The following is a 24,945-nucleotide window of genomic DNA, read 5'->3' as shown; positions in this document are numbered from 1 at the left end:
CATCCATTGCCCCTGCTTCTAACAGTATTTTGGGGTCTCCTAATCAGCAGGGAGACTGAGAGGTTTAGCTTGACATGCAGGCAGCAGGAAGTGGTCCAATGGAAAACAAAGGCAGGTGGAACATAGGCAGGGGCAGACATGGCAGTTTGAACACACCTAACCACAGGAACCAACCATGCAGAAATAATAAAATGCTTCTGGACTCAAGGAAGGAGACATGGGAAACTAGAGAGGGTCTGCAACAGTAAGGTGAAAGTTCAGGTCCGTTGCTGGGTAAGAACAATTTAGGGAATCAATCAGGTGATGACATGGATAGATATAGAGCAGGCTTATAGCAAATATATACACCTAGACTACAAGGCTTCACGGGAAACCCATTATTGGGCATCCTTTCCAGTGTGGGGAGTCTGAATCTGCTTGTAATAAATTTTCCACACTTTTGCTTAAATCTCATGGTCTGCAATTTCATTCTTTGGCTTTGCAAGACATGACCCCCGTGATAAAAGCCTTGGCTCACCATTTCGGTTATCACTTCTACTCCCTCTAGACTTTTCTTGCTATTCTCTTTCTAATTCATTTAGTGGTAGGATTAGATAGTTTATTAGTCCTTTTTCTTGTTTCTTGAGGTCAGCCTGTTGTGCATTGAACTTTCCTCTCAGGACTGCTTTTGCTGTGTCCCATAGGTTTGGGGCGGTTATATGTTCATTTTCACTTGTTTCTGAGAAGTTTTAATTTTCTCCTTGATCTCATTGGTGCCCATTTATTGTTTAATAACTTTCTATTTAACCTCCATGTATTTGAGTGTTTTTGAGTTTTTAATTGTAGTTAATTTCTAACTTCATTCTGTTGTGACCTGAGAAGATGCTTGGTATTATATCAATCTTATTGAATTTGCATAGGCTTGTTTTGTGCCCTAACATGTGGTCTATCTTTGGGAATGGAGAATGTCCCATTTTCACTTGAGAAGAATGTATATTCTGTTGCTTTGGGGAGAATAGATCTGTATATATCGGTTAGATCCATCTGACCAAGTGTGTCATTTAAGACCTCTGTTTCCATGTTAATTTTTTGTCTGTAAGACCTATCCACTGATATAAGTGGGTGTTAAAGTCCCCTACCATGACTGTATTGCTGTCATCTCTCTCTTAAAGTCCATCAAGAATTTTTTAATGTACTTTGGTGCGCCTATGTTGGGTGAATATATGTTTACAAAGGTTATATTTTCTTATTGAGTCATTGCCTTTAGTTTTATGATGTAGATTTCTTGGTTACTTGTTATGTCTCTTGTTTTTAAGTGTCTTTTGTCTGATATGAGTATGTCTACCTGTGATTTTTTTTTCTTTCTATTTACACAGAATATATTTTTCTATCCCTTCACTCTCGGTCTGTGTGTATCTTTTGCTCTGAGGTGGGTCTCTTGTAGACAGCATATATATGGGTCATGTTTTCTCATTTATTCTGAGAAAATGACTGGAACATTTAATGTATTTACATTTAAAGTTATTATTGATAGGTATTTATTTGTTGACATTTTAATTTTCCTGATGGCCTATGATCCCCTCTCTCTCCTTTTCTTCTTCTTACCAGTAAAGCAGCCCCTTTAACAATTCCTGCATTGCTGGCTTGGTGGTAATATACTCTTTGAACCTGTTTTTCTGGAAAGATTTTTATTTCACTTTCAATTTTAAATTATAGCCTTGCTGGATACAGTAATCTTGTATTTAGACCCTTGAATTTCATTACTTTGATTACTTCATGCTATTCCCTTCTGGCCTGAAGTGTTTCTATTGAAAAGTCAGCTGTCATTCTAATGGGAACTCCTTTATAGGTAATTTCCTGTCTCACTCTTGCTGGCTTTAAGATTCTTTCTTTGAGCCTTACTACCACAGCCATCCTGGCTGCAGACTCCTGTGAGTCCCAGAGCACGTTCCCCTCCAACTAACCTGCCATCACAGTGTGAAATCAGGTCTCCCACTGATCTGCAGTGGTCACTTCACCTGCCCCCAACTGTCCCATGACTGGTTCTCAGCATGTTCTGGACCTGCCCCCAACCACACCTATGACTCTGATTATTGGCGCATGTGGCTGTTGCTGAACCATAGTGGCCACATCATCTGCCCCCAACCTCACCTGTAATTCTGAGTGTCTGCACATGCACAGGGACCCCACTGAACTTCTGTAGCCACATGACCCAGCCACCCAGCGTCAGTGACTCTGATTCCCACTGCATGTGGACAGGCTACTGTTAATCATGGGAGCCACTCCACCAGCCCCAACCATGTCCATGACTCTGAGTCTTGGAAAGCAAACACAGGGCCCTTGCTGACCCCCGTGGTGGGAACACAACATGGCTACTAAGTGGACATGTAACTTTGACTCTTGGCATACGCACAGCAATCAGCAGTGTCTGCTTGTCTTGGCACCTAAGGTCTTCCATGACTCTCGTGGTGTGTGATGCTCACACCAAGCCTGCCACTGTGGCTCAGGGCCCCACAACTTAGCACTTGGATACCTTGGTGATAGCAAAAATGGGGAGACAACAAAACAATCCCCAAAAGAAAGAAAATGAGGAATCACACAAAAGGGGGAACTAAATGAAACGGAGGCATACAATATGTCAGAAAAACAATTCAGAGTCGTGGTCATTTAGTTCATGAACTTAGATGGAAGAGAAAATAAAAAGCCTATGTAAGAACCAAGGGGAAATCAAAAGTACACAAAGTGATGGAAAGAAAGGGACTGAATCCAAGCATACTCTATCCAGTAAGGCTATCATTCAAAATTGAAGGGGAAACCAGGAGCTTCACAAACAAAAAAGTGTAAGGGAGTTTATCAACACCAAGCTGGCAATGCAAAGAAATGCTAAAGGGAATGTTGTTAATATAAGAAATAGAAAAAGAAGGAACACAGGCATAAAGAATCAAAATGTTTACAAACAAGCATCTATCAATAATAACATTAAACGTAAATGGACTAAATGCTCCAATCAAAAGACATAGAGGGGCGGAATAAATAAGAAAACATGACCCATGTATATGCTGTCTACAAGCGACCCACCTCAGAACAAGAGAGTCACATCAACTAAAAGTGAAGGGATAGAAAAATATTTTTCAGGCACAGGGAAATGAAAAAAAGAGCTGGTGTAGCAATACTTACATCTGGCAAAATAGACCTCAAAGTGAAGGACATAACAAGAGACAAGGAAGGCCACTTCATAATACTAAGTGGATTGATACACTAAGAGGATATAACACTGGTAAACATATATCCACCCAATGAAGGAGCCCCAAAATACATTTAAAAAAGAAAAAAACTTCTGGAAGATATCAGTGGAGAGAATGACAGCAATAAAATCATAGTAGGGGATTTCAATATCCCATTGACATCACTATCATCAAAGAAACAGCAATCCTAAACAACTTACTAGATCAAATGGACTTAATCGACATCTTCAGAACATTGCACCCCAAAGGTACAGAATATACATTTTTCTCAAGTGCACATGAGACATTTTCAAAGATAGACCACATATTGGGACACAGGAAAAGTCTCTCAAAACTCAAAAAGATTGAAATCATATCAAGCATCTTCTCAGATCACAGTGCAATAAAATTAGAAATAAACTACAATAAAAACTCACAAAAATTCAAACACTGGAGGCTAAATTGCATGCTATTAAACAATTATTGGGTTACCAAAAAGATCAAATAAAAAATAAAAAGCATCCTGGAAACAAATGACAATGAAAACACAACAATCGAAAAATCTATGGGACATAGTGAAAGCAGTCCTGAGAGGGTAGTTCATAGCACTACAGGCCTACCTTGCTGGGGTCCAACCCCAACAAGTCCAGGAGTCCCCAAAGGTGTGGACGGAGTCAGCGAAGAAGGATTGACACGGAGACAGCATTCAGTTGATCAGCAGCCTAGCCAGGATCTCTAGCCAGGATCTCCAGCCAAGTTCTGTTCAGGATCTCCAGCGAAGTTCTGGTTAGGATCTCCAGCCAGGTTCTGTGTCCATGTTCTGTTGCTAGGTTTTCCAGCCAGGTTCTCCAGCCAGGTTCTGTATCCATGTTCTCTTGCTAGGTTCTCCAGCCAGGTTCGGTTGCCAGGTTCTGTGGCCGGGTTCTTCAGCCAGGTTCTGTATAGGTTCTCCAACCAAGTTCTGTATCCAGTTTCTGTCCAGGATCTTTTACCATGTTCTCTCCAGCGAAGTTCTTCTGTCTCTAGGTTCTGTGTAGGTTCTGTGTGTAGGTTCTGTGTGTAGGTTCTGTGTGTAGGTTCTGAGTCTAGGTTCTGTGTCTAGGTTCTGTGTAGGTTCTGTCTCCTGTTGTCTTGTTACATCTGTATTTATACCAGTTGATTCCAATCCTATCAATCTCTATTCCAAAGGTTAGGGCGTTTCTTATCTCCATTCCAGGGAGTAAAGCTATATTACAAAACCACTATCCTCAAAACTACCTGGTACTAGCACAAGAACAGACATATAGGCCAATGGAACAGAACAGAGAACCCAGAAATTGACCCAAGCAATTATGCTCAATTAATATTTGCCAAAGGAGTCAAGACAGTCTCTTCAATAAATTGTGCTTGGAAAATTGGTTCGATACATACCAAAAAATGAAACTAGAGCACCAACTAACACCATACACAAAAGTAAACTCAAAATGGTTAAAGTACTTAAAAATAAGATGGGAATCCATAAAAGTCTTAGGCGAATACATAAGCAGCAAAATAGCAGACATATGTCATAAAAATATATTTACTTATACAGCTCCTAGGGCAATGGAAACTAAGAGAAAAATAAACAAATGGGACTACATCAAAATAAAAAGCTTTTGCACAGGAAAAGAGACCATCAACAAAACAATAAGAAAGCTCACTCTATGGGAGAATATATTTGTCAATGTTATATCTGATAAGGGTTTAGTCTCCAAAATTTATAGGGAACTCATACATCTTAACAAAAGGAAGATAAACAATCCAATCAAAAAAATGGGCAAAGGACCTAAGTAGACACCTTTCTAAACAGGACATACAGAATGCTGAGAGACATATGAAAACGTGCTCCAGCCCTAAACATCGAATAGATGCACATCAAAACAACAATGAGGTACCATCTCACATCTGTCAGAATGGCTATCATCAACAAATCAACAAATGACAAGTGCTTGGGAGGATGTGGAGAGAAAGAAACCCTTGTGAACTGATGGTGGGAATGCAGACTGGTGCAGCCACTGTGGAAAACAATATTGAGTTTACTCAAAAAATTAAAAATGGAATTCCCATTTGACCCAGTAATCCCACTTCTGAGAATATATCTCAATAAACCAGAAACACCAATCAGAAAGGACATATGCACCCCTATGTTCATAGCACCACAATTTACAATAGCTAAGATTTGGAAACAACCTAAGTGCCCATCAGCAGATGAGTGGATTAAAAAATGGTGGTACATCTACACAATGGAATACTAAGCTGCTGGAAGAAAGAAAGAACTCTTACCATTTGCAACAGTATGGATGGACCTGCAGAGCATTATGGTAAGTGAAATAAGCCAGTTGGTGAAAGATAAATATAACATGATCTCACTCATTTGTGGAATATAAAGAACATTGTAAACTAATGAACAAAAATAGATACAGAGACAGAGAAGCATCAGTTAGAGTGTAAAACTTCAGTGGGAAGGAGGGGCAGGGTTAGAGTGGGTAAGAGATCAACTAAAAGACTTGTATGCATGCATATAAGCATAACCAATGGACACAGACACTAAGTGGGTGAGGGCATGAGCCGGGGGATGGGCATGCCCAGAGTTATGTCAATGGGGGAAAAAAAGAAATATATGTAATACTATATGTAATACTTTCAACAATGAAAAAAAAAGTTTATTTCTTTGTCTTTAACATTTGCCATTTTAATTATGATATGTCTAGGTGTGGGTCTCTTTGGGTTCATCTTGGTTGTGACTCCCTGTGCCTACTGAACTTATGTGACATTTTCCTTCACCCAGTTGGGGAATGTTTCTGCAATTTCTTTAAACAGGTTCTCTGTTCCTTGCTCACCCTCTTCCCCTTATGGTATTCCTATAATGCAGATATTGCTGTTTCATGTTGTCCTTGAGCTCCCTTAGGTTACCTTCTTGCTTTTTAATTCTTTTTTATAGTTGCTGCTCTAATTGGGTATGTATTTCTCCCTTCTCTTCCAAATCGCTGATTTTTCCTATGCTTCACCCAATCTACTTTTAATTCCTTCCACTATGTTCTTGATGTCAAGTATATCTTTTTTCATTTTTGTCTAGTTCTTGTTTGTGACCTGTATTTTCCTATTCATGCTGTTGTAACTTGCACTAAGTTCCTTAAGCATCTTTATAACCATTGCTTTAAACTCTATGTCTGATATGTCGCTTGCCTCCATTTCATTTAGTTATTTTTTCTGGAAATTCCTTCTCTCTTATTTGGGGTTTGTTCCTTTGTCTCCCCATTCTAACTGTCTCTTTGTATTTGTTTTTATGTGTTAGATAGAACTGTTATGCCTCCCAGTCTTTGTGGGGTGGCCTTATATAGAAAGTGTCTTTTGGGGTCCAGTGGTGTGATCTCTTTGTTCACCTGAACTAGATTCTAGGAATGTCCCTTGTGTGTGTTACTTGGGCTCTCCTGTTGTAATTTGGACTTGATTGTTGATGTCCCATTTGTGGGAGGGATATCCCCTCTGAATTGCTGCCAGCTGCTATACAGGTACTTTGGGTCTGCTATTTGTGGGGCTTTGCCACACCTTTTGCAGCAAAGATTCAGAATCTGGAGAAGGGGATGCACACACATGAATATATTATATAAGAAATTTAAATTTAGAAGGCATGGGGGAAAACCAGGTGGAGGCCTTACCCTCTAGTGGAGTGGCTCTCTGAATATCCAGACCCACTGCTTTTTATTTACTAGAATATACATTTGCCCTTTAGCAAACCAAACAGACATATCAAAGGTAAGGTTTGGTAAACAGTAAAAGATTATCTGGTTAGGAGATTGCCTTCAGTCACCATTGTCTCAACAGAACAATTAGTGCATAGCTTTTAGCCCTTGCTAAAGCCCCAAGGTCCATTAGCCTTCTGACAGACCTTTTGCATTTATTATGCTAACTACTTGTTGGTCTTTGCCTCCAGCAGGGATTTCTGGATTTTCTTAAATCTGCTCCTTGGTGTGTCTATCCTGGACCTCCTAGGAGCTTCTCTAGTGCAGGTGAATGTAAGTCACTGTCCTTTTCTGCACTGGGCAACATTATTGAGATCCTAGAAGTTGAAGCCCCTGGTATTACAGTGGTCAGAGATTCCTGAGCTCAGAGGCTGGCTCTGCCTTGAGTCTCACACATTTATTGTCCCTATTTTGAGATATGCTCCCTCCCCCCACGAAGCTGGTCCCTCAGGTGTCAGCTGAAGTTGCTTGGGGTCCTGCTGGCTCTTGCCTCACTGTGTGTTCTGGGGGTGATATCTACAGTGGGGACCCAAATGCTATTTCTGACCAATTAGATCATCAAAGACTCAAAGTCTCCAGAGACCCACCTCTGCCTGCAGTCTGATTGGACTTAGTCTGAGTAGCCCCAGGCAATCATCTACAGGTGGGGTGAGAGGTTTTCCAACATAGTGGGGCAATTGCTTCTGCCTGGAGGCTAATTGTTATTCTCAGTCTGTTAAATGGCCTCAGAAACTCCACAGGGTGGGGCAAGGGGTTTTCCAGTAGGGTGGATCAACTGTTTTCCCGCCAGGCAAAAACTGCCTGAGTAGGAAAGGTCTGCCTGAGAAAGATGTCCTCTGCAGTGTGAGGGAATGACTCAGTACAGGAAATCGGGGTCTTCTAAGACCTAACCCCAGATCCCCCAAACCTAGCTTATGCTTTCACAGCTCCAGTCCACTCTGCTCTCCCTCTGCTTGAGCCCAAGGTGAGTGGCTGCACACAAAATTTTGTGCATTGGCCCTTTAACTGGGTGTGTGCATTGGGTGTCCACATTTCCAGCCATCCCTGGCAGAAAGAAACCCTGCCACTTTTCACAGCCTGATGTTATGTGGGCACTTTTCTCAGTTCTGTTGCTCTCTACTGGTGTGCCCATCTTGGGTATTAGCCCCCCGCCCCAAGCTGGAAACCCCCCACAGCTGAGATATCTCTCTGGAACTTCAACTGCTGTCTGTGGGAGCCTGTCCAGCCCTTTCCCACCTCTGCCCTTTCTACCAGTTTCTATGTGGCCTCTACTTTCCGTCCTTGGTTATCAGGGTTCTTTCTAACTAGTTTTCTGTTCATTAATCCTTTAAAACAACAGCCAGTTATTGTTTCAAAAATAAAACATTCTTTAAAATGATAGGAAGCAAAGACAAAAGTGGAGTTGTGGTTTTGCCACAGTAGGTTTCTAAGACATAATTTATAAACCATATTGATTATCTCACTACTCTACAACCCACCCAATCTTTGCTCAGCTTGCTCTCAGCCAGCATTTCTGTTGGCCTAGGCTGCTTGCACAGTGGGTAAGCTAGGCCTCATACCTTTTGGTTTTACTGGTTATTGTCCAATGTCAGGCCATGATTACCACAATTGTTGATTTAAAATTATCAACAGGAACCAGAACACTAAAGGCGGTATCATTAAATCCTCTAAATTCTAAACATATACATTTTTGCCCCCTTTGTTTAGCACCATCTCATTTCCTCATGATAATCAAGGTCAATTTTCCTCAGAATACAGTAATATTTTATGTGCCTGCTGCTTTACCAGCAAGAGAAGCTTAAAATGACCAGGTGGCAGGCATAGTTTATATTTAATGGATCGCTTTCTGCATGCATCTTTTGAAAAAAATCATCCTCACTCTGGTAACCTGGACTTCTACTCTAATATTGCCTAAAATTTTAGGGGCAGGAAGCACATGTTACCCAAGATGGGAGTAATGACGAGAAGGGTGACTGCTACTTCTACTCTTTGGTTCTCAGATTATTGCATTCTTACTGTCCGAGATGCAACACTAGTTGAAAGTATATCTCATATTAAAAAAAAAAAAATAGTTTCCCTAACTTGAAGATATTTCAGCTGAGACTTCTAAAAGCCCATCATGCTGGTCTTTTGACCATATGATTGGATCAATGAGTGTTTGTTCATTTTCCCATTCCCCACCATCCATCTAAGGCTATTTTCCTGGGAATCTCATGCTATTAGATTAGACTCTGAATTCTCAGATATAATTCTAGGAAGTAAGGGAAGGCAAACACATTTGTCATGGCAAGGAGGAAACACTGATTCTTCCTAAGGGAAGAGACAAATGTAATCAATTTGTTACCAAGTGGCTGCTTGATCTCCACAGGGATGGTACTATATTATTGGATGCTTAGCACTATGTTAATCCCTGTTACTTATGGATTAGATCGTCATCAGTAGCTACATTAGCCTTGGTGAGAGAAAGTACAGGATGTGGGGCTGATAGACAAGCCTCCTTTCTTGTCACTATCACTCCACTGTTCTTGAGCCCATTGAGCAAGCACTAGAGTGACCAAGGACTAAGGCTGGCTGGTGTTTACTATCCAAATAATTCTATTTCTCTGGTTTTTAAGTTCTTCCTTTGTTGTGGATACTTTCTAAGACATAAATATCTAAAGACTTTGCTCTTCCAGTAGGTTCTATCACATGGCTCTTTCCCAGAACCCCTTATTTCCTGTATTTAAATTTAATCTGTCTAGTTCACTGACCAAAAAACCAAGCCATCTTCCACTCCTCAGGGATGTCTCTATATATTCTTATGTCAGGCCATTTCTCCCTCCCAAAAGAGTTAAAGGTCAAGAGTATAATGTTAGGAGAATTTCCCCTCAACATTTTATATTAGGAAAATCCATGTGTGGGCTTGTAGTCAGTAGATATTAATTTCTAGCTTTTATGAATATTTTGAGCTTACTCATCTGTTAATCAGGCCTGTATTTTTATCTTCTGTCAATTGGTGATAGAGGACCCGCCCAACTATAATGGGTGAGCCTGAAGGAGAGGAATTAGAACTACACAGATAAGTGGCAAGCTATATAGCTCACCTGTTCATGGAACTTATGCTCCATAGACCTGCTGAGGTCTGACCCCAAAAGAACCATTTCTATTTCATAATAGATTGCCACTATGCTTGCTTGACTTTTTGATTTGTTGAATCTGAAAATACACAGCTCATAATTGGAAGTTTCATTTATATAATTACTTGATGTTTCATGATCAGGCTCTCTTTATTCATTGCTATAGATCTCTATAGGTCAAGATCCAGTAATTGTCATTCCTGCTTAACTATATATCGCAGAAGATAACATCTACTCTGCTTCTGTACTCTCTCTAGACTGTTATTCTGGATTCTATTATCCCCATTGATGCTAGAGAACCCAGTTACATAACAGGTGTTTCATGTAATTTTCCATTGTTAATTCTATTCTGGGAAAACAATCTCAGGCTGAACTTCACAGTGATGCCTCCTCACTGGAAGGTTTCTCATTTCTTTAGTGAAAGGAATAACTTCTAAGAGTTATCTTGGAACAAAGTCACCTGATAGATTCTCTGAACTTACAGAATAAATCTTTCCTAACAAAATCAACCCTTTCCTCAATATTAAGTCTATGCATAATTGAAACCTCCACCTATTTATAGTATACTAGAGGCCTACTATAAGTCATACACGGGTGGCGATTCCTCAGCCCAGCCTGCCTTCACCCTCTCTCAATCTGAGACCCCTTGGGGGATATCTGACTGCCAGTTTAGGCCTGATGCCTCAGGGGTCCCTGCAGAATTGGGCCTAAAACTGGCAGTCAGACATACCTCTCACAATCCAGGACCACTGGCTCCTAACCATTTGCCTGCCTGCCTGCTTCATTGCCCCAAACCACTCACCTGCCTGCCTGATAGCCCCTAACTGCTCATCTGCCTGCCTCATCACCCCTAACTGCTCACCTGACTGCCTTATTGCTCCTAACCGCCTTTGCCTCAGCCCCCTTAAGCGTCTGCCCCCTGGTAGTCAGTTCATGACATAGCGACTGGTCATTTCACTGCCGGGCTACAACTGGCTCTCTGACATCCCCTGAGGATTCTCTGATTGCGAGAGGGTGCAGGCCAGACTAAGGGACCCCAACGGTGCATGATCAGGGCTGGGGAGGGATGCAGGAGGTTGGCCAGCCAGGGAGGAACTGCAGGAGGGCTCCAGAGCATGTCCAGCCCATCTTGCTCGGTTCCGATCGGCTGGACCTCAGCAGCAAGCTAACCTACCAGTCACAGCATCTGCCCCTGGTGGTCAGTGCAGGTCATAATGAGCAGTTGAGCAGCCTTAGTGTATCATTAGCATATTACGCTTTGATTGGTTGAATTGACGACTGGACGACCGGACATGTAGCTTATTAGGCTTTTATTATATAGGATAGCCAATCTATAGAAGCAACCTATGAAATCTTGCCATTTGAGACAACTAGAGGGTGTTATGCTAAGTGAAATAAGTCAAATGGAGAAATATAAATAGCATATGATTTCATTTATGTGTGCAATCTAAAATAAATAAATCAATAAATGAACAAATGATAAATTGATGTTCACCAGAAGCGATGTGGATTGGGTTTGTATAAAAAAGGTGAAAGGGATTAAAAAGTACAAATTCCAAGTTATAAAAATAGTCAAGGGGGTGTAAAGTATAGCATAGGGAGTATAGACAATAATATGTATGGTGTCAGAGGAGTTTTGGACTTACTGGTGTGATCACTTCCTAAGGTATAAAAATGTTTAATTACTATGTTTTACACCTGAAACTAACATAATATTGTAGGACAGTTGTAATTTAAAAAATAAATTATTTTAAATCAATAAATTTTGAGTCAAGAAAGGTTACCTTCATGTCAAAAAACTCAAATAAATAAAAATCTAAAGCCATAGAGTCTTTCCTCTCTGGTAGAGTCTTCAATATCTACTCCTAGACTTTGTTTCCTGATAGTTTCCATTGCATACTAACTAATTCCTGCTGCTCTTGCAGTGAATAATGCATCTCTAATAGAAAATATAGTACTTTCCCACTCAGGCTGTTCTGTATTTTAACCTTAGTAATTTGGCCACTGTTGTTCTGAAAGTATGCCATTCCCAAAGGCTCCTCTCTAGTTGAGCCTGGAAAATATTTACTGCAGGCATTGTGGGGGAAGCAAGACACTCTCTATGGTCACACAGAAATGGTTCCTACCATCTCTGCTCCCAGAAGGCTGCTTACCTTCCTACAGTAAGAAAGACTTCTGGCTTGGATGCACCAAGACAACTTTCCTACTCCCTACCTTCTTGACCTTCTTGACACTCTCCTTACCCTCGTCTGATCCGTATTAGGGATCCAGACCCAAGGCCCAAGTTTGCAATCAAGAGAATATGTAGGCCTAGGCAGGGAGAGGGATCATAATTGGTGGTCTGACCCTCATCTCAAAGTAAATTATAGGGATTCAGCCCTTTCCTTTTCCATTAAGGGAGTCAGTCCTGTTGGATGCCCCTGTAGTGACACCAAAATCTGCCACACTACAGTGAATGGACAGAGCTCCTCTGTGCTCCTCAATCCATGCCAGAGAAGTATGTGTCCATGTATCCCTGTACATGGAATAAAAGGGTAATATGCTAATTATACCACGAGACCTTCTGGAGACCTTCCGGATGTCCTTCCGGACAAAGCCATGGGCTTGGCTGGCCTTCAAAGCACCCCCAAAAGGCCCTCAGGCCCTTACCCAGGCTGGCTACACCCCCAGTGAGGACCCTCACCCCGATGGGGGCGTGGCCAGCCTGCAAACCACCCCAGGCCCCTCGCCCAGGCTGGTACTGCCCCCAGTGGGGAAACCCACCCCGATGGGGGTGTGGGTGGCCTGCAAACTGCTCCAGGCCCCTCACCCAGGCTTGCCTCACTCCCCAAGGGGACCACCACCCTGATCGGGGACCCCCGTCAGGGCAGACCCCCACCCATGCAGCAGACTTCTATCTATACTAATAAAAGGGTAATATGCTAATTAGACCAGAAGACCTTCTGGATGTCCTTCTGAACAAAGCCACAGTGGTGGGGCTGAGGCAGAAGTGGTTAGGGGCAATCAGGCCAGGAGGGAGAGCAGTTGGGGGTGAGCAGGCTGGCAGAAGGGGGCAGTTAGGGGCAATTAGGCAGACAGGCAGGTGAGCAGTTAGGAGCCAGTCCTAGGATCAGGCCTAAACTGGCAGTTGGACATCCCCTGAAGGGTCCCGGATTGGAGAGAGTGCAGGCTGGGCTGAGGGGGGGGACCCCCACTGTGTATGAAATTCATGCACTGGGCCTCTAGTTTATAATAACAGTGATGGTCACTCTGGCATTTGAGATTAATTCTGTTAAATACCAAAGGTGATCTGTTCCATTTATATTCAACTGAGGTTTGATTTTGATGCCATTTTCCTGAAACTTTTATAAACTGCTTAACTTCCCAGAGGTTGGAGCTAAATATATTTGTCTTGGAACCATTGAAACAAAATGCTCACTAACAAATGTAATGCTCTGCATTGCATGAGGGCTATGAAGAAAAGCTTTATTTATGCCAGAATGTAGTTAGAAGAAAAGTGAAAGTTAATTGCCTTGCCTTTTTAAAAATGGAAACAAGGCAAGAGTAATCAATTTTCCTTGGACAGTTTATTTCTGTAGGTATTAATAATAGGTGTACCATAGGAGAAGGGCACAGCAAGCGGGTGAACAGCTTAACTGAAGGACGTGTACTGCAACTGACAAAGTGGCCCATTGGACAGTGTTACTACAGAATAGTGGTCCTGAAGAACAGCAGTCCAAGAGAGGGAGGATGGTAGTGGGGAGGAATATATATATTAGAGGCCCAGTGCACAAAAATTTGTGCACTTGAGGGGGGTCCCTCAGTGCAGCCTATGCCCTCTTGTAGTCTGGGACCCCTCGGAGGATGTCCACCTGCTGGCTTAGGCCCACTCCATGGGGGATTGGGCCCAAGCTGGCAGTCAGACATCCCTCTGGCTGCCCAGCAGCCCTTGGAGGATGTCCACTTAACAGCAAGGAGCAGGCAGAAGCTGCAGTTGGACATCCTTAGTGTTTCTGAGGAGGTGGGAGAGGCTCCTGCCACCACCACTGTGCCGGCAGCCATCAGCTTGGCTTGTGGCTGAGCGGAGCTCCTGCTGTGGGAGCGCACTGACCACCAGGGGACAGCTCCTGCATTGAGAATCTGCTGTTAGGGTCAATTGGCATATTACCCTTTTATTATATAGGGTAGAGGCCTGGTGCATGGGTGGGGGCCGGCTGGTTTGCCCTGAAGGGTGTCCCAGATCAGGGTGGGGGTCCCGCTTGGGTGCCTGGCCAGCCTGGGTGAGGGGCTGATGGCTGTTTGCAGGCTGGTCAAGCCCCCCGCAGTGGGGACCCTCACCCCATGGAGGTTTGGCCAGCCTGGGTGAGGGGCTGATGGCTGTTTTCAGGCTGGCCACACCCCTTTTAGGGTAGGGGGACCTCACTCTTGTGCCTGGCCAGTCTGGGTGAGGGGCTGAGGGCCGTTTTCAAGCTGGCCAAGCCCCCCGGCGACGGAAGCTCCCAGCCTCTCCTTTTTTTCTTTTTTTTTTATTCTGGGATTTATTTACCTTCTATAATTGAAACTTTGTAGCCTTGAGTGGAGCTCAGAGCCAGCCAGGGTGGGCAAGAAGCTTGGCTTCCTCCATTGCCAGGGGCAACCCAAGCCTCCTGCTCACTCAGCTCCGTGGCCACAGCCAGCTGAAAACAGGTATCTGGGGTTTATTTATTTTCTATAATTGAAACTTTGTTGCCTTGTGTGAAGCTCAGAGCTGGCCTCGGCAGGCAGAAAGCTTGGCTTCCTCCATCACTGGAGCAATCAAGCCTCCTGCTTTCTCCAGCTCTGTGGCTGCTGGCCACCATCTTGGTTGGGTTAATTTGCATATAGTCACTCTGATTGGCTGGTGGGTGTGGCTTTAAGGCATAGTGAAGGTACGGTCAATTTGCATGTTTGTCTTTTATTAGTATATATATATATATATATATATATATATATATATATATATATATATTTTATGTATCGTGGAATTTGATCTATTTTCACTAGTGTTCCAAAACAATTTTCCTCTCCCATGGTTGGGGCCTGTGAATTAACTAACAGAAGACATATTAATTAGATGAAATTAAGATTTGTTCTTAAGCATATGAGGGCACAAAAGGAGAATTTCCTGAATAACTAGAGATAGTGGATTATATTCCAATTTAATGGGGGAAGGGAACTGAGAGAAAAAGCTTCTATGGGAAGAAAACATGGGCTGAATAGGGGAAAGAAAAATGAGCTTTTGTGAAACAAATAGAAGGTATGAGAAGGTATGACCATTCATGATTATATTTGTTTATGCAATTTCTCATTCCTATGCCAGTGGCCCTCTTTTCCTGGCTATGAAACTGCCCAAGAAAAGTGATCATGGCAGAGCTACTCTCAAAGAGTGCTGCCTTTAGCCAGATAAGGAAAGCTCCAAGAAGGCTTATTTTGTATCTGTTGCATCATCTGTTCAATCTCAAATGTATTTAGTTTTAAAAAGTCTTAAACCAGCTCTGCCTGTATGAGTAGGTCCCCATACTATGGAAGACAATGCAAGAGTTTATGGAACACTGAGATTGGAGTAAACCCTGATTGAGGATCCTGTTAGCAGGAAGGAGTAACTCTAAGGAGTCCCCAGATATTGAAGGTAGCATATATGCCACCTCAATATGGTGTATTGTTGTTTTGGGTTTTTTTTTTTTTGAGTTGTAGGCATTTGAAAAACAGCAAATACAGGGGCAAGCTTTCTCAACTCCCTTTATCTGATTAAGGACAGATCCTCCAAAAGGAACTCTATTGTCATAAATCTCTTCCCCAGGACTTTCATCAACTAGGGAGAGGAGACTAGAAGTTCACACAGAGCCAGACAAACTTTGTTACAAGCTATATCTCCCATCTATTCTTCTAAGGGCCTGTTTGTCTTTCCAAAAGCATTTACTCTTCCCTAAGAGGCCTACACCCTCCTCTCCTTTCCCCATTAAAACAGTATTTAAGCCTGAATTCTAAGCCAGCTCAGAAAGTTACCCATTTTTCCCTGGGTGTCTCCCATATATTCGTGAGGTATACACACCAACAAACTTCTTTGTGATTTTCTCCTGTTAATTTATTTTTTATTAAAAGCGCCTCAGATAAAAATGCAGAAGAGTAGAGGTAAAATTATATTCCTTTCCCTACAATGTATTTGAAGCAGTAAAGAGAATCAACCAATCAACCAAATACACAAACAAAAACAAAAAAAGCATGACTTTCCTCTGATAAATTAATTGAATATTGGTTTATGAGATATGGGAGAATATTAGGGGAAGACAGTCTTATATGGCCTTTATTTGGGTCTGGGTCATTCCCTCAGCTTTTATTTTACTATCCATGGGAGAACACTATCTAATTAAAGCAAATAAATGTGCTGTCATCAATCAAAAAAAAAAAAAAAAAGACCTAAGAGATAATTTGTGCCTCTTACTATTCCAGTGTTAAAACAGATGGCCTTTTTTTTTTGTAGAGGTTAGTTATTATATAGATAAGTGCCAGAAACCGACCTTGTAATTCTCCCAATTGACCCAGGTACATACTAATTTATGCAAGGTGAGAAATCAAGAATTGGGCTGTACTGATTTTATGGATCTTGAGGAATGGCAGCATTGTGGGTTGAATTGCATTCCATAAAACGATATGTTGGTACCTTTGAATGTGATTTTATTTCTAAAAACGGTAATCGAGTTGAGATGAAGTCACACTGGATTACATTGGGCCCTAATCCAATACGGCCAGTGTCCTTATAAGAAAAGGACATGAGACACAGAAGACTATGGCCATGTGAAGATGAAGTTATGAGGTCAGATGCTAAGGAAAGCCTGGACCATCAGTAGCCGGGAGTAGCAGGGAAGGATTCTTTCCTAGAAGCTTCAGAGGGAGCACAGCCTTGCCCACACCTTGATTTCAGACTTCTAGCCTCCAGGACTGTGAAAATAAATTTGTGCTGTTTGAAGCCATCCTGGTTATATTTGTTACAGCAGCCCTGGGAAACTAATATAGGTGATAAAACAGCTATAGGACAGTAGCTGTTTTACCTGGCTGAAGCTTCCCTGCTTTTTATGAATCAGAATTTCTTAACTTCTCTTTCCAAAACTGAGTTCCCCACACTTGAATGCACTGTAGATTATTTTACAGACATGGGTTGAGATGTATTTTAACTTAGATATGGGTCCTCTGTTGTTCTCTCTCAGCTGGTATTATACTTAGTGTTTCAAATATTTCACCAAAGGATCTCTGAATAACACAAGAAAGAACTGAAGAGAAGTGACACACAATTCAAATTCATTCAGTTCAATTCCATTTTAAACCTCCAACTTTCAACACTTATTCGCACTTTGTTTTAGCAAATTAAATATTGAAAATGTTAGGGGCAGAAATAGAATAGTGGGGACTAGCTATAATTACGATAATATTAACCATGCCCTGTTAACTGTGATTTCTCTGTTCTGATTAGAGAAAGCACATTCTAACCTGGCTGGGAGTTGTACGCTACAGGAAATAGGAGTTAACCTAGGAACGCAGTCAGTCTATTCTCCTTTGCCAAAAACTGACTATTGCCATGGAAAGACTAACAACCTTGTTGAAACAACTTTTTTCCAGAGGCACCCACCCTCTGTAACCCCCAGTTCTCATTGCTGGTAACCTGTAATCATTATACTTTGCCTACTTTCCCATGCTTATAATTCTTACTTTCCCAGGTAATCTTTATCCTTCTACTCAATATAAGCAGCTGGCTTATGGAGTGGTGGTGGTGTATAGCAGGTTTTCCTGGATGACCTGCTATTCTCCCAAAATGCCAGCAGTATGGAAAACCTGCTCCACACCACCATCACCCCATATGATTCAACCTTATCTCTGCTTAATTGGCTCAAGTAGTGACAGGCAGCCTGAAACCATTGGTTGTCTGGTTTCAAAAATACTGAGGTTAAAATAATAATTTTAGAGGCAAATGGGTATTATTTTAAGGCACTGTGCAGTGCTTATTCCATGATAGGTGATAAAAGATGGAAGGGTACCATTTTGTTGAAGAAATTTTTGAAGCAATAAATTAGACAATACTGAAGTCTTGGTTATTTATAGATAATTCAATGTACAAGCTAAAGCATTCCATCATATGCTTGAGAAGACAAGTCCTTTATTGTGAAGAACACAGAATACAATGCAAAAGGGTGAATTTTACAATATAACCTCTGATCAGATAAGAAATATATATATATATACATATATATATATATATATATATATATATATATATATATATACATATGTATATATATCCATCCAGAGACCCAGAAGGCAATAAGTAGGGGGTGCAGTGCAGCTGCAGGGTCCCAAGGGAGAGTTCCAGGGGCTGGCATTGGCTGATCCATGGTCATTCTGGCTACACTCCCACCACCGGGGCAAAAGGACTGCAAGTCTGTTTGCTGGAGATTGCGCTTGCCAGAGGCGGGAAAGGCTCACATGTCACAGCTGCCCTCTCCAGCTGTGAGTCCAGCTTCTGGCTGAGCAGCGCTCCCACTGTGGGAGCACACTGACCACCAGGGGGCAGCTCCTGCATTGAGCATCTGCCCCCTGGTGGTCAGTGCTCATCATAGCAACTGGTCATTCCGCCTTAATGTTCACTGGGCTTTTTTTTTTTTTTAATCTTTATTGTTGAAAATATTACATGTCTCCTTCTTTTCCCCATTGACCTCCTCCAGCCCCAATTGGGCTTTTATATACTGGCATATACTAGAGGCCTGGTGCATGAAATTCATGCACTCGGGGCCCTCAGGCCAGTCTGCACCCTCTTGAAGTCCGGGAGCCTTCAGGGGATGTCCCTTTGGGGAGCGGGCCTAAGCTGGCAGTCGGACAACCTTAGTGCTGGAGCAGAGGTGGGAGAGGCTCACCCCAATTGGGGCCCATTGGGTGGGGCTGGCCATGGGATCTAATGCTGGAAGCTATAGCTTTCCCCCAGCTGGATCTAATTATACTTTAAGGATGGCCAAAAGAAAACCCACAACAGAACTCTTTTGCATTTCACTTGCCATGAGATGAAGTTGTTTATGTGTTGTTTGCAAAAATATGTCAAGGTGGATGATAGCCCTTTAATAATTTTTGCATTCTTCCCGGGGCTCTACCCTCATTTTCCCAATATTATCTTCATGTCTGTTTGTTTAAAAGTTTTTCTGTTTTTGAATGTGCCTACCCTTTGTTGTTGCTCCTGGCAGCCTGTGGGTCCTCTTTGCCACCCCTTTTAAAGAGAGATTGAAAGCTCACCTAATCTGCATGGCACCGCAATTTCACAAAATCCCCACCCAGTCTCTCAGCAAAGGGCTTCCATCCTGTTAATGCTTGGGTCAGCTTTTTAGTTAACTTGGAAGGTCTCCTGGGGCTGCGGGCTGTGGAGGGAGAATTCCACACCTTGGCTGCAGTATTAGCAGAGCCTTCCAGAGACTCTGGTTGAGGACAGAAGAGACTGATAATTATTTTCTTGTGCTTTCACTAAATGTATATGCACCAGGGAGCCAGGCAGTGATTTAGGGGTGTTGAAGGTCAATTGAGACTGGGCAGGCCAGGAGGGGAGGGGGGGGCCTGATCAGGGCCCAGATCAGGCTGGTTGGCTGCCACAGTGTGCATCATAGCCACCAGTCATTCTGGTTGTTCTGGTCGTTTCACCGCAATGGTTGCTGGGATTTTATAGATATAGATTAGCCATATAAATTAATCACAGAGATTAAGATTAACCACCAATTAAATAATACAGAACTCTGAATAATACAATTTAAATTGTTCTACAAATTTAAATTGTAATCAATGGTCAGCTGGTTAGGAAAGGAGACTGTTTCTAACCTGGATATAGAAGAATAGACAAGGTTAAAATAGACAAAGGGAAAAGAGGGAATCAACTGGCATTTCAAACTATATTCTGGAAAATATATATATATATATATATATATATATATATATATATATATATATATATCCCTGTTAAGGAAAATTTTTTGTTATCCTTTACTCTCACTCTGAATACTACTGACACCAGATTTGGGTTTTTCTCATCCCAACCAATTCTCCAACTCCAGGTGGGTGTCCTACAATTGAATTCAGTTCTGGCCTTATCTACCTGGAGTTAAATTCAGATCCCACAGATTAAGGGATTATCCTATGAGTCTTCCCTGACTCAGGTGCAGTCTCAAATCCCAGGATGTCACCTGTACTTCTGATTGACTGGCTATGAATTGGGGTCTCCATCATGCCCTCCTTGGGTTCAATAATTTGCTTATATGGCTCACAATACCCAGGGAAACACATTTAGAAGTTTATTATAAAGGATATAATCTATCTATATAAAACCGAAATATGCAAATTGACCAAACAGCCGAATGACCAGCGGAACAACCAGTCGCTATGATGCGTACTGACCACCAGGGGGCAGACACTCAATGCAGGAGCTGTCCCCAGCTCACAGGCCCCAACCGGTGGGGGTGGTGGTGGTGCAGGGCTGGCAAGAGGGTGCTAAGAAATGACACCTCTCACCCTAACCGGTTTGGCTCAATGGTTAGAGCATCAGCTTGCGGACTCAGGGGTCTCAGGTTCGATTCCGGTCAAGGGCATGTACCTTGGTAGCGGGCACATCCCTAGTGGGGAGTATGCAGGAGGCAGCTGATCGATGTTTCTCTCTCTTCGATGTTTCTGGCTCTCTATCCCTCTCCCTTCCTTTCTTAAAAAAAAATCAATAAAATATATTTAAAAAAAGAACTTGTATGGATATATACATAACCCATGGACACAGACACTAGGATGGTGAGGGTCTGGGGTGGGGGCAGAGCAGGCTAGGGGAGGTCAATGGAGGAAAAAAGGAGACATATGTAATACTTTCAACAATAAAGATTTTTTTTAAAAAGGAAAGAAAAGTCAAGGAACTATAGTCAGAAACACATTTAAGAGTTAGTCATGCTGAGAGGAACATTGAGGTCATTTTACTCATCTACCACTGCTAATATTATCACACTACAGGCCCATTGCACAGATTCATGCACTGGTAAGGTCCCTCGGCCTTCCCTGTGGTAATTGGGCCGAAACTGGCTCTCCAACACCCCCTGAGGGGTCCTGGGTTGTGAGAGGGCAGTTCTTGGGTAATGCACCCCGGAATTGCGCTCCCTCCTCTCTGGTTCCAGGTGTGTCACCCAAGAACCACAGCTGTCAAGTCACTGCAGCTCAGCAACTCCTGTGTTGAGCGTCTTCCCCCTGGTGGTCAGTGTGCGTCATAGCTATTGGCCAGAATGTCAATGGTTGGCTGGTCACTTAGGATTTTATATATATAGACTAGAGGCCCGGTGCACAAAATTCGTGCAAGAGTAGGCCTTTGAGGCCACTGCGGTTGCCTCTATCCCTCCCTTGCAGCCGTAGCGGCTGCCTCGATCCTGTGACTGCAGCCCCATCTTTTTCCAGAAGGTCATCCGGAAGGTTGTATGGATGGCCATTCGGTTGATTTGCATATTATGCTTTTATTATTATAGATTAGCTGATTCATTTCCATTCTCAAGATGGACAAATTTAGGGGATAGTTTTGCTCAATGCCAGGAAGAAGACACTACATCATTAATTGTACATTAAAAATGTAGTCACTCTATTTCTTTAGAGGGCTGGAATCTAGACTGCAGTAATATAGTTGGTAGGGAATTTGTAGGGCATGGTCTTTGAAGTGAGGTTAAGGGAACATTATTTGCCCAATTCTGTTTAGAGCATAGGCTGAACAAATGTTCATAATAGAGCTTAGCTACTTGGGAGGTAATACACCCAACAGAAAAATGAATTCTTTAAAGTGGTTAAGGGTAGAATAACAAGGTGCAACACCTGAAACTGGACATTAGGTTAGACATTAGGAAAGTATTTATAAATGTAGGGTTGATTAGATTTTAGAATAATTTTCTGGGAAATGTCACTAAGGTCCCATCACTAGGAATACTCAAGAGTAGATTAGATGAATATAGATTGTTATTTATGGCCACAGAGATGAGGTCAAGCCCACAGTAATATAGAGGAGCAAACTCTGTGCCCCTGAAGATGTTTCCCCCTTTATAATAACATCCACTTGATTTTACAAAGCAACAAAAACAAAAGCATCATCATATGTGATATTAACTTACAATAAAGGGTTCCCACAACAACAGGAATGCCTCTTAGCCCTGTTTTTTTTTAAGCTAGCTTTTAATTTAGAGGATAGATGTTTGATTCAGTGAAATAAGTGAAAATGGTACTCACTTTACATTATAATGGAATTATTTTGCAGCCAATGTGCTTATATTACCAAATTTTTATTTTGTTCAAAATCAGTCTAAGCAATACTTTGTCTCCTTAATGGTCCTAGTTACCAACTCAGGTTAGCTGTTTTTGCTTAATTTTTATGGCAATTTTCAGCCATTTCCATTCTTTTAAGTATTAACAGTATTTTAAATTTAGCAGTGTATTGATGTCTGCATTTTATTTTTATTTGATTTGATTTATTTTATTCAAAATGGTTTGAGTGGCCATTGATTGTTTTGTGAATAATGCAAAGATATTGTATAAAATTACTGTGGATGGGGTTGATTTCCTATTTAAAATGAATGTGAGGGCAGGCACTCTTTACTGGGATATAAATTCTGTAGAGTAAATGTGAGAGCACTCCTGTGTGCCAGGAACTGTTCTCAATGTCCAACCATATAGCCATAAATTGGAACAACAATGCCTGTGCCTTTGTGGAACCTAATCTCAGCGAGAGCCATGAACAATCCTAATATATAAAAACCCAGTGTCTGTAACAACCAAATGGGTGACTGGTCCATCCCCTGGCCCTCAGGCTCCATTGATCAGGGGATGGTTAATGTGGGAACCGAGGTCTCTCAGGCCCCAATGAATCCATGGCAGCAGCGACTGGTGAGCTGGCAGAAGGCAGACCATTTGGTCCCTCCCCAACCCGCAGGCTCCCATTAATCAGGGGATGGTTAACAGGAAACCAGAATGAGTGGTGAGCAGCTGGAAGGCAGGCCTCTTGGTCCCTCCTTCTGGCCCTCAGACTCCAATCAATTGATGGTGGAAATGGGGCAGAACTGGGAACTGGCTTCCTTAGTAGTCCTGTATGTTCAGTCTCCAGAGGACAGGCCAGGCACCAACGGACCAGTGCCCCCGGCACAATCCCGACAGCACTGCTGGCCTCCTGGAACTTGGCCTTGGGCACTGAGGCCACTTCCCCTCCCCAGACACTCCATAAGGAAGAAAGGATATCGCCAGCAGCACCAGGGGCGACCAGCAGTGACTGACTGCTCTCCCTGTGCTTCCTCCAGGTCACTCGAGCTGGCCCCCTTCCGCCCCGCTCCAGATGAAGTGTGATCACTGCACATGGAAGGAATGTAGTAAAAAAACAAAATCTGATGACAGAGAATGCCGCAGTCAATGTCCGGAGTCCAGCTCAGGAGAACGGAGAGAAGGGAGAATTCCATGAGTTGGCTGATGCCAAGATATTTCTGAGTGATTGCCTGGCGTGTGACAGCAGAGGAAGGAGTCCAAGTTTCTCAACAGAATATCAAAGACTTCTTCCATGTTCTGAACCTTAATAAGCAATGTGATACCTCACAGCACAAGGTTCTGGCAGTGTCCATGTGTCCTTAGTCTCTGCCTTATTTTGCTGCTAAATTCAGCTTCAGTGTCACTGAGGCATCCAGAAGGCTCTGCGGCTTCCTCAAAAGCCTTGGGGGTCACTGTCTTTGACATGAAGATAGCTGCGGGCTTCAGCATCCTGGAGAGTCAGAAGGAAATTGTGTGTTACTACTGCCAGCACCGTGAGGAAGAGCCCTGGCTACCCATACTGACCTCCGCTTGCCCCAGCTGGGACCAATATCCAGAGCATGTGCTGGGTCACCCCATCACCCCACCTCTGAATGGCCAAGTCTCCCCAGCAGATCATGGGCTCTCTGGTGAAGGATTACTTCACCAGACCACAGAACCTGTCCCCAGACAAGATTTTCCACATCATTGTGTTCCTGTGTTATGACAAGAATCTGGAGGCCCTTTTTAGGAGATTTTCCCACAGCTTTACATAGTTCCCAGGGTGCTGACTGCATGTTAACTTCAGGTGAAATTGTCAAGATAATGGAGCAAAGTGACCTCTCTTTGAGTGAAGCTGCCACGGACACTCTGTTTGGAGACATCGAGAAGGAGGTGAGGCTCCACAAGGTGCCAGCTCCAACAGGTACCCGGCACAAATCTTTAGGCACATGGCCAAGGAGATGTTCAGTGGGGATGTGGGAGTGCTCACCTACTGCACCCTGAGGAACAAAGACTTCCAGGAGGTCACCCTTGAAAGGGACCGAGAGGTTCTGCTATGCTTTGAGGCTGCTTATGGCTTTTGGAGCATCCAGAAGTGGTCCTGAAGCTGTAGAGGGGCAAGTTCCCCTGCCACTTTGTGGAGGTCCTGGCCTGCGCTAGGCATGCCTAAGTGGCAGAGGCCAGGCTCAGGCAGATGATGGGTGTGCAGACAGGGCACTGCTGAAGCAGATGGAAGTCATCTATGCTGCCATCCTGGTGTGGCCCCAGGAGACCAGTCCCCATGTGCAGAAGCTATACCGGGAGTGGTTGGGGTGGGGCAGCGACTCCCACCAGGCCCAGGTGGCCCTGCACACTGCCTAGCAGGGCCTAAGTAGCCTGCCAGGACATCAAGTGGTAAAGGTCCAGCAGACGCCCAGCCTGCAGGCCACCTGAAGAGGGGTGTCAGACAAATGTAGGAAAGGCTTAGCATCTCTCTCATTGCTTTGGTTTTCAGAATTCCCTGCTCCCCATCTGTCGGCTCCCTCCCTCTGAGGGGTGCTGTTGTCGTCACATGGGTGGAACTGG

General features: G+C 43.0%; 1 pseudogene; it reads left to right on the top strand.

Moving 5' to 3' along the window:
* The first annotated feature begins 23,434 nt into the window (after positions 1-23,434).
* Positions 23,435-24,741, top strand: LOC118675023 (annotated as a pseudogene).
* The last annotated feature ends 204 nt before the right edge of the window (positions 24,742-24,945 follow it).

This window comes from Myotis myotis, unplaced genomic scaffold (assembly GCF_014108235.1).
Source record: "Myotis myotis isolate mMyoMyo1 unplaced genomic scaffold, mMyoMyo1.p scaffold_m19_p_2, whole genome shotgun sequence".
Classification (NCBI taxonomy): Eukaryota; Metazoa; Chordata; class Mammalia; order Chiroptera; family Vespertilionidae; genus Myotis; species Myotis myotis.
This window is presented reverse-complemented; position numbering and strand designations above follow the sequence as displayed.